This window comes from Xenopus laevis, chromosome 4L, assembly GCF_017654675.1.
Source record: "Xenopus laevis strain J_2021 chromosome 4L, Xenopus_laevis_v10.1, whole genome shotgun sequence".
Taxonomy (NCBI): domain Eukaryota; kingdom Metazoa; phylum Chordata; class Amphibia; order Anura; family Pipidae; genus Xenopus; species Xenopus laevis.
Window position 1 is genome coordinate 152,686,052 of NC_054377.1, and position 12,923 is coordinate 152,698,974.

Below are 12,923 nucleotides of genomic sequence, written 5' to 3' on the forward strand. Positions count from 1 at the left end.
GTTAAGAGGTATGTTAATAACATTGGCATCAAGCATCATTTTTATCGGCCAGGCCTGTAAAATACCGGCAAGGTGACGACCCTAGTTGTGTCCAGTGTCGGACTGGCCCGGCGGGACACCGGGAAAAAACCCGGTGGGCTCCGACCCTAATGGGCCCCCGCCGGGCCAGACCACCTCTCTCCATTCACAAATCGGAAAGAAAAAACTGCGCCGCGCAGCCGCCGATGCGGCGAGTACAGCATCGTGCGTGCGCGCTGAGCGCGCCAGAATGCGTGCGCGCCGGCGCACTTCAAAGTAGGGGCCGGACGGGGAGGCCAGAGGGGGGCCATAGACAGCTGTCCCGGTGGGCCCCGGGCCCCCCAGTCCGACACTGGTTGTGTCCAATAATCCAAATAAGAGGAATTTGCTCGGCCCAGTCCGGGTGTTACTGGGAGGCCTGGTTATCAGACTCACCTCTGTAGGCCAATGAGCTAATACATTCCTATTAGTAACATCAGGGAATTATAGATCTGACAGATCCAGCAATAAATAATCAGCATCGCCGATCCGATCAGCACCAACAGCAGCACCACAATCACTATAGCAACCACTGTGCCAGACATGGTGCTCTGTGACAGCTGCAAAGCTACTTCCTGTGTGGGTGTGGCTTGGGCAGTCCCACAATGCCGTGCGGAGATCACGTGACTTCCTGCTGTGTCTGTGACAGCGCCGCTATGTTGGGGTACAGGGGTCAAGTGATATTTAGACACAAGGGGGTGTAGCACAGACACCAGGTAAGTTATATATGAAATTTATATCAACAATAACAACACAGCCTGACAGGGACACCCCTGAGACATTGTCAGACTGGGGGGCCAGGGAGTCCCTCCAAAAATCAGTCAAATGTACAAAAATATTTATTAGGACATAATAGACACTGGCCTGGGGCTCCTGTGGCAGCGGCAATGGCTTCAGGCAGGGAGTGGCTCTGGTTATGGAAAGTCTGAACACATTTCTGGGGGTTTGAGGGTCAGGTTTTATGTGTTATTACAGTTTTGAAATGAAAGTCAATTGCCCTTTAAAGGAGAACTAAACCCTAAAAATGAATGTGGCTAAAAATGCCGCAGTGAGTCACAGTTTCCCCCATAAATCGGATTATCTTAAATTGTTATAATTGTTTCTTTACTTATCTTAAATTGTTACTAGGGATGCACCGAATCCTTTGCTAAAGATTCAGCTGAATTCCGAACCGAACCCTAATTTGCGTATGCAAATTAGGGGTGGGAAGGGGAAAACATTTTTTACTTCCTTGTTTTTTGACAAAAAGTCACGCAATATCCCTCCCCGCCCCTAATTTGCATATGCAAATTAGGATTCGGCTTTGGTTCGGCTGGGCAGAAGGATTCGGCCGAATCCTGCGGAAAAAGGCTGAATCCCGAACCGAATCCTGGATTGTTACAAATGTATCTAACTGCACCATCAGGGGGGACAGGTGGCCCGGGCCTGAAGGGGGGCCCGGCAGGGCTTCACTTTTCGAAGAGCCGGGCCCCCTTTGACAGCTCTGAAGCGGTGCCACTTGAGCAAATTCCCGAACAGCCGAATGCGGAAGTGCCGAACAGACCAAGTCCTGAGGCGGCGAAAAGACCCGAAGTCACAAAAACAGCTATAATTGAAGTCCTGCAGCCACGAGTTCAATTCTACTAACACCAATGTGGGTTTGTAAATGTTTTTTTTAATCCCCTGGCCACCAACGTTTTATTTTAATACTCTATAGGCCCCTGCCAATTTTTAAAAAAAAAATATTTTATGGGTCTTGTAAACTTGTAAGGTTTTTTTTTTAAAAAAATATTCTTCTTTCCCCAATTTTTTTAACTTGTAAGGGGGCCCTGGCACCAAGGTTTTTTTTTAAAAAAATATTCTTTGGGGCCCCAAATTTTTTATCTTGTAAGGTGGGCCCTGGCACCAATGTTTTTGTAAAAAAAACTTTTATGGGGGGACCTGGAGCGAATTTTTTTTTTTTTAACTTATAGGGGGGCCCTGGTCACCAATTCTTGTAGGGGGGCCCTGACCACAAACTTTTATGGAGTGCCCAGGCACCACAGTTTTTTTTTTTTACTGATAAGGGAGCCCTGACCATCAATAGCTTTTTATAACTTGTGTGTGTTGTGGGGGGTACCTTTTTTAGCGCTGATGTCTGTGTGGTCTTTTAACTGTGGTGTGGAGTGGGCGGGATCTGGGGTGGGGTCTGGGTGGGCGGGGCCCCAGAAATGTTGTTGTACGAGGCCCCGTGATTTCTAATGGCAGCTCTGAGTGCACCTGGCACACATTCTGGGCTCTCTGCCTAAAGTCAATTAAGTTAGAAACGTTGTATCTTTTTCTGGCTGTACAGTACAGGAGATCAAAGAGAAAGTCGGGACATTTACATAACAATCTGGGACTATGGGCTGAGCTGTCAAAATAGGGACTGTCCTTCTAACACATCCCTGGTGTTTTATGGCGTCTAGGTCCATAGCAATCTGTGCATGATCTGACCAAGTCCTATTGATGCTGTTGCAATTTGTGCTGTGCTTTGTGGGTCGGCTAGAAACAAATCAATTCTGGAGTGGGTATAGTATAGTGGGGAGTAGTAAGTTCAGTCCATTTATCCTGGGTGCTTTCTCCAGACATCTAGTAATGACTTTCTCTGACAGCAATGGAGTTTTAAACTGTTTAGGCTGTAGGTGTTGTTATAGTTGTCTATAGAGGGAGTAACATAGTGGTTTAAAAAAAACACACATCAAGTTCACCCTTAAGTCTATATATAATCTGACTAACTGCCAGTTGATCCAGAGGAAGGCAAAAACCCATCTGAAGTCTCTCCAATTTGCTTCCTGACTCCAAAATGGCAATGGGACCAGTCCCTGGATCAACTTGTACTATGAGCTATCTCCCATATCCCTGTATTCCCTCACTTGCTAAACACCATCCAACCCCTTCTTATACCTATCTAATGTATCAGCCTGTACCCCTGATTCACTTCCCAGCTCTCCCTGTAACCCCTCTTTCCCTCCTCTAATCTCATTGGCTCCCTCCTGTCTGCTGGGAGGAGCTACTGGTGAATAAAGCATCCGACCCTTCCTTGTACCTATCTAATGTATCAGCCTGTACCCCTGATTCACTTCCCAGCTCTCCCTGTAACACCCCTTTCCCTCCTCTAATCTCATTGGCTCCCTCCTGTCTGCTGGGAGGAGCTACTGGTGAATAAAGCATCCGACCCTTCCTTATACCTATCTAATGTATCAGCCTGTACCACTGATTCACTTCCCAGCTCTCCCTGTAACACTCCTTTCCCTCCTCTAATCTTATTGGCTCCCTCCTGTCTGCTGGGAGGAGCTACTGGTGAATAAAGCATCCGACCCTTCCTTATACCTATCTAATGTATCAGCCTGTACCACTGATTCACTTCCCAGCTCTCCCTGTAACACCCCTTTCCCTCCTCTAATCTCATTGGCTCCCTCCTGTCTGCTGGGAGGAGCTACTGGTGAATAAAGCATCCGACCCTTCCTTGTACCTATCTAATGTATCAGCCTGTACCACTGATTCACTCCCCAGCTCTCCCTGTAACACCTCTTTCCCTCCTCTAATCTCATTGGCTCCCTCCTGTCTGCTGGGAGGAGCTACTGGTGAATAAAGCATCCGACCCTTCCTTGTACCTATCTAATGTATCAGCCTGTACCCCTGATTCACTTCCCAGCTCTCCCTGTAACACCCCTTTCCCTCCTCTAATCTCATTGGCTCCCTCCTCTCTGCTGGGAGGAGCTACTGGTGAATAAAGCATCCGACCCTTCCTTATACCTATCTAATGTATCAGCCTGTACCACTGATTCACTTCCCAGCTCTCCCTGTAACACCCCTTTCCCTCCTCTAATCTCATTGGCTCCCTCCTGTCTGCTGGGAGGAGCTACTGGTGAATAAAGCATCCGACCCTTCCTTGTACCTATCTAATGTGTCCACCTGTACCTCCTGATTCACTTCCCAGCTCTCCCTGTAACACCCCTTTCCCTCCTCTAATCTCATTGGCTCCCTCCTGTCTGCTGGGAGGAGCTACTGGTGAATAAAGCATCCGACCCTTCCTTGTACCTATCTAATGTATCAGCCTGTACCACTGATTCAGGGAGACAATTCCACATCTTCACAGCTCTCACTGTAACAAACCCCTTCCCAATATTTAGCTGGAACCTCCTTTCTTCTAATCGGAATGGGTGACCTTGTGATTCACTTATCAGCCTGTACCACTGATTCACTTCCCAGCTCTCCCTGTAACACCCCTTTCCCTCCTCTAATCTCATTGGCTCCCTCCTGTCTGCTGGGAGGAGCTACTGGTGAATAAAGCATCCGACCCTTCCTTGTACCTATCTAATGTATCAGCCTGTACCACTGATTCACTCCCCAGCTCTCCCTGTAACACCTCTTTCCCTCCTCTAATCTCATTGGCTCCCTCCTGTCTGCTGGGAGGAGCTACTGGTGAATAAAGCATCCGACCCTTCCTTGTACCTATCTAATGTATCAGCCTGTACCCCCTGATTCACTTCCCAGCTCTCCCTGTAACACCCCTTTCCCTCCTCTAATCTCATTGGCTCCCTCCTCTCTGCTGGGAGGAGCTACTGGTGAATAAAGCATCCGACCCTTCCTTATACCTATCTAATGTATCAGCCTGTACCACTGATTCACTTCCCAGCTCTCCCTGTAACACCCCTTTCCCTCCTCTAATCTCATTGGCTCCCTCCTGTCTGCTGGGAGGAGCTACTGGTGAATAAAGCATCCGACCCTTCCTTGTACCTATCTAATGTGTCCACCTGTACCTCCTGATTCACTTCCCAGCTCTCCCTGTAACACCCCTTTCCCTCCTCTAATCTCATTGGCTCCCTCCTGTCTGCTGGGAGGAGCTACTGGTGAATAAAGCATCCGACCCTTCCTTGTACCTATCTAATGTATCAGCCTGTACCACTGATTCAGGGAGACAATTCCACATCTTCACAGCTCTCACTGTAACAAACCCCTTCCCAATATTTAGCTGGAACCTCCTTTCTTCTAATCGGAATGGGTGACCTTGTGTCAGCTGGAAAGACCTACTGGTAAATAAATCATTAGAGAGATTATTATATGATCCCCTTATATATTTATACATAGTTATCATATCACCCCTTAAGCGCCTCTTCTCCAGTGGGAACATCCCCAATTTGGCCAGTCTTTCCTCATAGCTAAGATTTTCCCTTTACCAGCTTAGTTGCCCTTCTCTGTCCCCTCTCTAATACAATAATGTCCTGTTTGAGTGATGGAGACAAAACTGTAGGGCATATTCTAGATGGGGCCTTACCAGTGCTCTATACAGTGGGACCCCCTCCTCCCGTGACTCTCTGCCCCATTTAATACAAGTCAAGACCTTATTTGCCCTTGATGCTGCTGACTGGCATTACTTGCTACAGACAAGTTTATTATCTACAAGGACTCCAAGCTCCGTCTCCATTATGGATTTGCCTAGTGCAGTCCCATTAAGGGTATAAGTGGATATTGTTACATCCCAGGTGCAGGACTTTACATTTATCAACATTGAATCTCATTTGCCACTTAGCTGCCCAGATTGCCAGTTAGTCAAGATCCTGTTGCAAGTGCCACATCCTGGATGGAATTAATTAGGCTGATTTTGTGTCATCTACAAACACTGATACATTACTTACAATACCCTCCCCTGAGTCATTAATGAACAAGTTAAATAAAAGTGGCCCCAATACCGATCCCTGGAGGACCCCACTAAGAACCTGATCCTGTAGCCAGTTTCCTATCCATCTGCAAATGATTTCAATAAGCCCAACGGACTAGTTTAGAAAGCAGTCGTTTGTGGGGCACAGTATCAAACGATTTGGCAAAATCCAAATAGATCACATCTACTCCCCCCCACTGTCCAGCATCTTCAGCAGATGTCAAACTAACTGGCCTATAATTGCCAGGCTGAGATCATTATCCCTTTTTAAATATTGGAATGACATCAGCTTGGTACATACCAGATGAAAGTGAGTCTGAGAAAATCAGAAATAAGGGCTGGTCTAAAACTGAAGTAAGCTCTCTTAGAACCTGGGGGTGTATGCCATCTGGCCCTGGCGCCTTGCTCCCATTAATTTTTATTAAAGCTTTATGGATCATATCCTGAGTCAGCCACTGACTAGACTGAGTTTAACCAACAGTGTAGCTATGAGGTGGGTCTGGGAACTCTGACTCTATTGTATACACTGATTTAGCACATTTGCCTTATCTGTATCAGACCATACTGGTACCATTATTTAAAGGAGTAACTCTCTCAACCTTCATCTTTTTACTATTAATATACTTAAAAAACATTTTTGGGGTTAGCCTTAGCCTCAGCCTCAATGCACTCCTCGTTTCCAATCTTTGCCTTCCCGATTGTTGTTTTTAAACATTTATTATAGTGTTTATATTCATTAAATGCAGCTTCTGTCCCAACAGACTTGTAGTTATTAAATGTCTTTCTTTTCTTTTCTATTAACTTCTTTACTTCTGTATTGAGCCACACAGGATGATTCTTTGAGCTTCTACATTTACTCCTTAAGGGAATAAATTGAGAATAGTAACGATTTAATATCAGTTTAAATTACAACCATTTCTGTTCTGTGTTTTTAGTTGAAAACCTAATGCCCCAATCAATTCTCTGAAGGGCAGCCCTCAAGGCACTAAAATTAGCTTTTCTGAAATTCCTGGTTTTTGTTGCCCCAGTATATATTTGTTTTTTGCACCAGACATTAAATGATATAACATTATGTCACTATTACCCAGGGGTTCAATGACTTGCACATTTTCTATAAGTTCTGGCTCATTAGAGATCACTAGATCCAGAATAGCATTTTTTCTGGTTGGCTCCTCAACAACCTGTGCCATAAAATTGTAATTTAACAGTTTATAAACTTGTTTCCATTAACTGATCTGGCAGTACTGTTGCTCCAGTCAATATCTGGCTAATTAAAATCCCACATAATCATTACTTTACCCAAACTAGCAGCCTTTTCTATTTGCATCAGGAGCTTAGCCTCCTCCTCACTTAAGAACTCCACCTATAAGGCTTCAGCACCTTCCTTTTATATCATCAAGTTTTGATTCCAAAGGGGTTTAAAGAGATTGTTCACCTTTGAGTTAACTGTTAGTATGATGTAGAGAGGCATATTCTGAGTCAATTTGCAATTGCTTTTAATTTTTAATTATTTGTGGTTTTTGGTTTTTATTCAGCAGCTCTCCAGTTTGCAGTTCCAGCAATCTGGTTGCTAGGGTCTTACCCTAGCAACCATGCACTGATTCAATACGAGACTGGGATATGAATAGGAGAGGCCTGAATAGAAAGAGGAGTAATAAAAAGTAGCAATAACAATAAATGTATAGCCTTACAGAGCATTTGTTTTTCAGTGACCCCCATTTGAAAGCTGGAACGAGTCAGAAGAAGAAGTCAAAAAATGTAAAAACTATAAATAATGAAGACAATTGAAAAGTTGCTTAAAATTAATAAAAAAAAGTTATGACAAACTAAAAGGCGAATCACCTCTTTGATATGAAAAAGTCTAACAATCATTGGTGAGCATTGAACTGTTATACACCAACTTGCCACTGGGTGGCGCTCTGTGTCTGTTGTAAAACAAAGACAAATCTGAAACCCTGGATGCGAATGAATTGTACTGAGATCCAAATATTGTATTCTGATTTTATTTATTATAAAATGCAGGAAGGCAACAAAAAACACTGCAGTTTATCCTTCTTGTCCAATTCATGATGAAATCAGAGGAATTTGTGGCCTTTTCTGCAAATTTGGCTCAAATAAGGAAAACATAAATAATTCACAATTTTACCATGTGAATAATTGTATTTACCCCCCCCAAATCTGATAAAACATCATGTCTCCTGAGCCCTCAAAAGCCTTGAAAATGTATAAAGCTAAAATGATTGTGATTATCTCTTGCCTTTAATTCATCCATGATTAACCCATCATGATTTTTTACAAATAAGATCAGATTTCCAGAAACGTGTGACTAATTGCAATTGATTAGGCACCATTATGTGCTGTTACTGCCCCTAATTGTCATTCAGGCCCCCCAGGCAACTCAAGCCCTACAATGTAGAGGATTTTTCCATTATGGGTACAGTTCCCCTTTAACAATGACATTTTGCAATATATTGACTGTTATTATTCTGCTCATTTTTATTCAGGCTGCAGTTTTTTTAAAAACCTGCTTAAAGGAGGTATTTCACTACAAATGATAAAAAATGTACTCTTGAGCCTATCTTTTGTCCGTTTTACTGATTTGGGCCAACTGAACCCACAAGGGATTCATACACAGCAGCCACTGATGTTTTGGGTGTCTATTGCACCCTGTCTCTCCTTCTAACCACCATCAGGAATAGTTGCAGGACTGCAGCAATGAGAGGAAGACTGACTATATCAGGCAACATTGGATTGGGGGGGTCCATTGCCCACCAGAACTGGAGCCTCAGGAGCCTGCACACCCCCTCTGGCACCACACCCTAGCCACAACCCCTACTTGCCCCTCCACACATACAATTTTATGCAATTTTTTTAGTTTAATGACTCTATTCCATGCCCCGTGAGCCACAATGCTGCAAAGTCACATGGTGCAGGCAAGAGAGTGAGAGCCAAACCCATGTTCAAGGGGTGATTCACCTTTAAGTTAACTTTTAGATTCCTTAACAAGCCTTCAAATAATTTGCCTACCACAGTTGTCAGACTTACTGGCCAATAATTCCCAGTCTGAGATCGTAATTACTTTTTAAATATAAGAATGACATCAGCTTTTCTCCAATCCATAGGCACCATACCAGATGAAAGCAAATCTGAGAAAATCAGAAATAGGGGCTGGTCTAAAACTGAACTAAGCTCTTTAAAACCCGGGGGTGCCCTGGCGTCTTGTTCCCATTAATATTTAATAAGTCTTTATGAATCATATCCTGAGTCAGCAACTGACTAGACTGAGCTTAACAAACAGTGCAGCTATGAGGTGGGTCTGTGAACTCTAACTCTATTGTATACACTGATTTAGCATATTTGCCTTTTCTGTATCTGTTACAACCAGACTGGTACCCTTATTTAATGGAGCAACACCCTCAACCTGCATCTTTTTACTATTGATATACTTAAAAAAAAACTTTTTGAGGTTAGACTTAGCCTTAGCCTCAATGCACTCCTCATTTCCTTTCTTTGCCTTCCAGATTGCTGATTTACAACATTTATTATATTATTCATTAAATGCAGCTTCTGCCCCAAAAGACTTGTAGTTACTAAATATCTTTTTCTTCTATTTCTTTCTATTTACTTCTTTACTTCTGTATTAAGTCACATAGGGTGATTCTTAGATCTTCTACAATTACTCCTTAAGATAATAAATTGAGATTTTTTTGTAATTTTCTTTTTTAATTTAAAGGGATACTGTCATGGGAAAACATGTTTTTTTCAAAACGCATCGGTTAATAGTGCTGCTCCAGCAGAATTCTGCACTGAAGTTCATTTTGCAAAAGAGGAAACAGATTTTTTATATTCAATTTTGAAATCTGACATGTGGCTAGACATATTGCCAGTTTCCCAGCTGCCCCCAGTCATGTGACTTGTGCTCTGATAAACTTCAATCACTCTTTACTGCTGTACTGCAAGTTGGAGTGATATCACCCCCTCCCTTTTCCCCCCCAGCAGCCTAACAACATAACAATGCGAAGGTAACCAGATAACAGCTCCCTAACACAAGATAACAGCTGCCTGGTAGATCTAAGAACAACACTCAATAGTAAAAGCAAAGTCCCACTGAGACTGATTCAGTTACATTGAGTATGAGAAATAAAAGCCTGCCAGAAAGTAGTTCCATCCTAAAGTGCAGGCACAAGTCACATGATTGGGGGCAGCTGGGAAATTGACAAAATGTCTAGCCCCATGTCAGATTTCAAAATTGAATATGAAAAAATCTGTTTGCTCTTTTGAGAATTTTATTTCAGTGCAGAATTCTGCTGGAGCAGCACCATTAACTGATGCGTTTTGGAAAAAACATGTTTTCCCATGACATGATCCCTTTAATGACTTTATTCCATTCCCCATGAACCCCAATGCTGCAAAGTCACAAGGTGCAGACAAGAGAGTGGGAGCCAACCCCATGTTAAAGGGGTGGTTCATCTGTAAGTTAACTTTTAGTATGTTCTAGAATGACTAATTCTAAGCAACTTTTCAATTGGCCTTCATTTTTTATACATTATAATTTTTAAATTATTTGCTTTCTTCTTCTGACTCTTTCCAGGTTTTAAATGGGGGTCGCTGACCCCGTGTATAAAATAAATGCTCTGTAAGGCTACAAATGTATTGTTATTGCTAATTTTCATTACTCATCTTTCTATTCAGGCCTCTCTTATTCATATCCCAGTCTCTTATTCACATCTGTGCATGGTTGCTAGGGGAATTTGGATCCTAGCAACCAGATTGCTGAAATTGCAAACGGGAGAGCTGCTGAATAAAAAGCTAAATAAGTCAAAAACCACAAATAATAAAAAATGAAAACCAATTGCAAATTGTCTCAGAATATTCATCTCTACATCATACTAACAGTTAATGTAAAGGTGAACAACCTCGGCTGAAGGAAATGGGTCCCCAGAGTGCGGGGCCTGGTGTGTGCTAATAAGTTTGTAATTTGGCTATCAATCACTGTCAGTGCCTAGGAATGGAGTAGCCACAGCTGCCATGGCCACCTGGAACCGGCGTTGTTCCTGCCTGACCGTCCCTCTTGATTCTATTTCCGCTCATGAGGAAACTCGTTCCTCTCTCTGTCGCTCAATAGTTTCTGATTTGTGAAATTCTTGCACTGACAGAAATACTTGAGGTTGGACCGGAGTCAGAATCCTGAATACTTCCTTCCCGCTCCATCCTTTTATAGCCGAAATATATGTAAAGCTTAATATAATGAGATTTATTTCTATCTTTTTGGTACATATAAAAATATCTGCAGTTCCTGAGGGCTCCAACCCTTTCACTGTCATTTCTAAGGGAAATTAGGCCCCGTCACGTGATTCTTATTACAGTCATCAGCCTGGCTCCTCCACATGGAACTACTAGCCCTGGTTATAGCCTGGAGTTAACTCTTCAGTCTCTCACTCTTTAGCAGCTTAGGGAGTATATTGTGGGGAAAGTACAGAGAAGAGCGACTAAGCTGATAAAGGGAATGGAAGGGATCAGTTATGGAGAAAGACAAGTTGGGATTGGTTACACTGGAGAAGAGACAGTTAAGGGGGATATGATCACTATATATAAATATATGAGGGGATATGATCACTATATATAAATATATAAGGGGGATCTGATCACTATATATAAATATATAAGGGGATATGATCACTATATATAAATATATAAGGGGGATATGATCACTATATATAAATATATAAGGGGGATATGATCACTATATATAAATATATAAGAGGGATATGATCACTATATATAAATATATAAGGGGGATATGATCACTATATATAAATATATAAGAGGGATATGATCACTATATATAAATATATAAGGGGGATATGATCACAATATATAAATATATAAGAGGGATATGATCACTATATATAAATATTTAAGAGGGATATGATCACTATATATAAATATATAAGGGGGATATGATCACTATATATAAATATATGAGGGGATATGATCACTATATATAAATATATAAGGGGGATATGATCACTATATATAAATATATGAGGGGATATGATCACTATATATAAATATATAAGGGGATATGATCACTATATATAAATATATAAGGGGATATGATCACTATATATAAATATATAAGGGGGATATGATCACTATATAAATATATAAGGGGGATATGATCACTATATATAAATATATAAGGGGATATGATCACTATATATATAAATATATAAGGGGATATGATCACTATATATAAATATATAAGGGGATATGATCACTATATATATAAATATATAAGGGGATATGATCACTATATATAAATAAATAAGGGGATTTGATCACTATATATAAATATATAAGGGGATATGATCACTATATATAAATATATAAGGAGGATATGATCACTATATACAAATATATAAGGGGGATATGATCACTATATATAAAGATATAAGGAGATGTGATCACTATATATAAATATATAAAGGGATATGATCACTATATATAAATATATAAGGAGGATATGATCACTATATATAAATATATAAGGGGGATTTGATCACTATATATAAAGATATAAGGGGATGTGATCACTATATATAAATATATAAGGGGATATGATCTCTATATATTAATATATAAGGGGATATGATCACTATATATAAATATATAAGGGACAGTAATGAAATAGAGAAAGTACAGAGAAGAGCCACTAAGCTGATAAAGGGAATGGAAGGGATCAGTTATGGGGAAAGGCAAGTTGGGATTGGTTACACTGGAGAAGAGACAGTTAAGGGGGATATGATCACTACATATAAATATATAAGGGGGATATGATCACTATATATAAATATATAAGGGGATATGATCACTATATATAAATATATAAGGGGGATATGATCACTATATATAAATATATAAGGGGGATATGATCACTATATATAAATATATAAGGGGGATATGATCACTATATATAAATATATAAGGGGGATATGATCACTATATATAAATATATAAGGGGAATATGATCACTATATATAAATATATAAGGGGGATATGATCACTATATATAAATATATAAGGGGATATGATCACTATATATAAATATATAAGGGGATATGACCACTATATATAAATATATAAGGGGATATGATCACTATATATAAATATATAAGGGGGATATGATCACTATATATAAATA

At 40.9% G+C, this 12,923-nt stretch overlaps 1 protein-coding gene across 1 annotated transcript in view; it reads right to left on the reverse strand.

Moving 5' to 3' along the window:
* ninj1.L (ninjurin 1 L homeolog) overlaps positions 1 to 587 on the reverse strand; it is a 38,532-nt gene extending 37,945 nt beyond the window's left edge. The window contains exon 1 of the mRNA XM_018240403.2: positions 454 to 587. The gene's annotated coding sequence lies outside the window, so the exon portion shown is untranslated. The remainder of the gene's footprint in view (positions 1 to 453) is intronic.
* Positions 588 to 12,923: the final 12,336 nt, after the last annotated feature.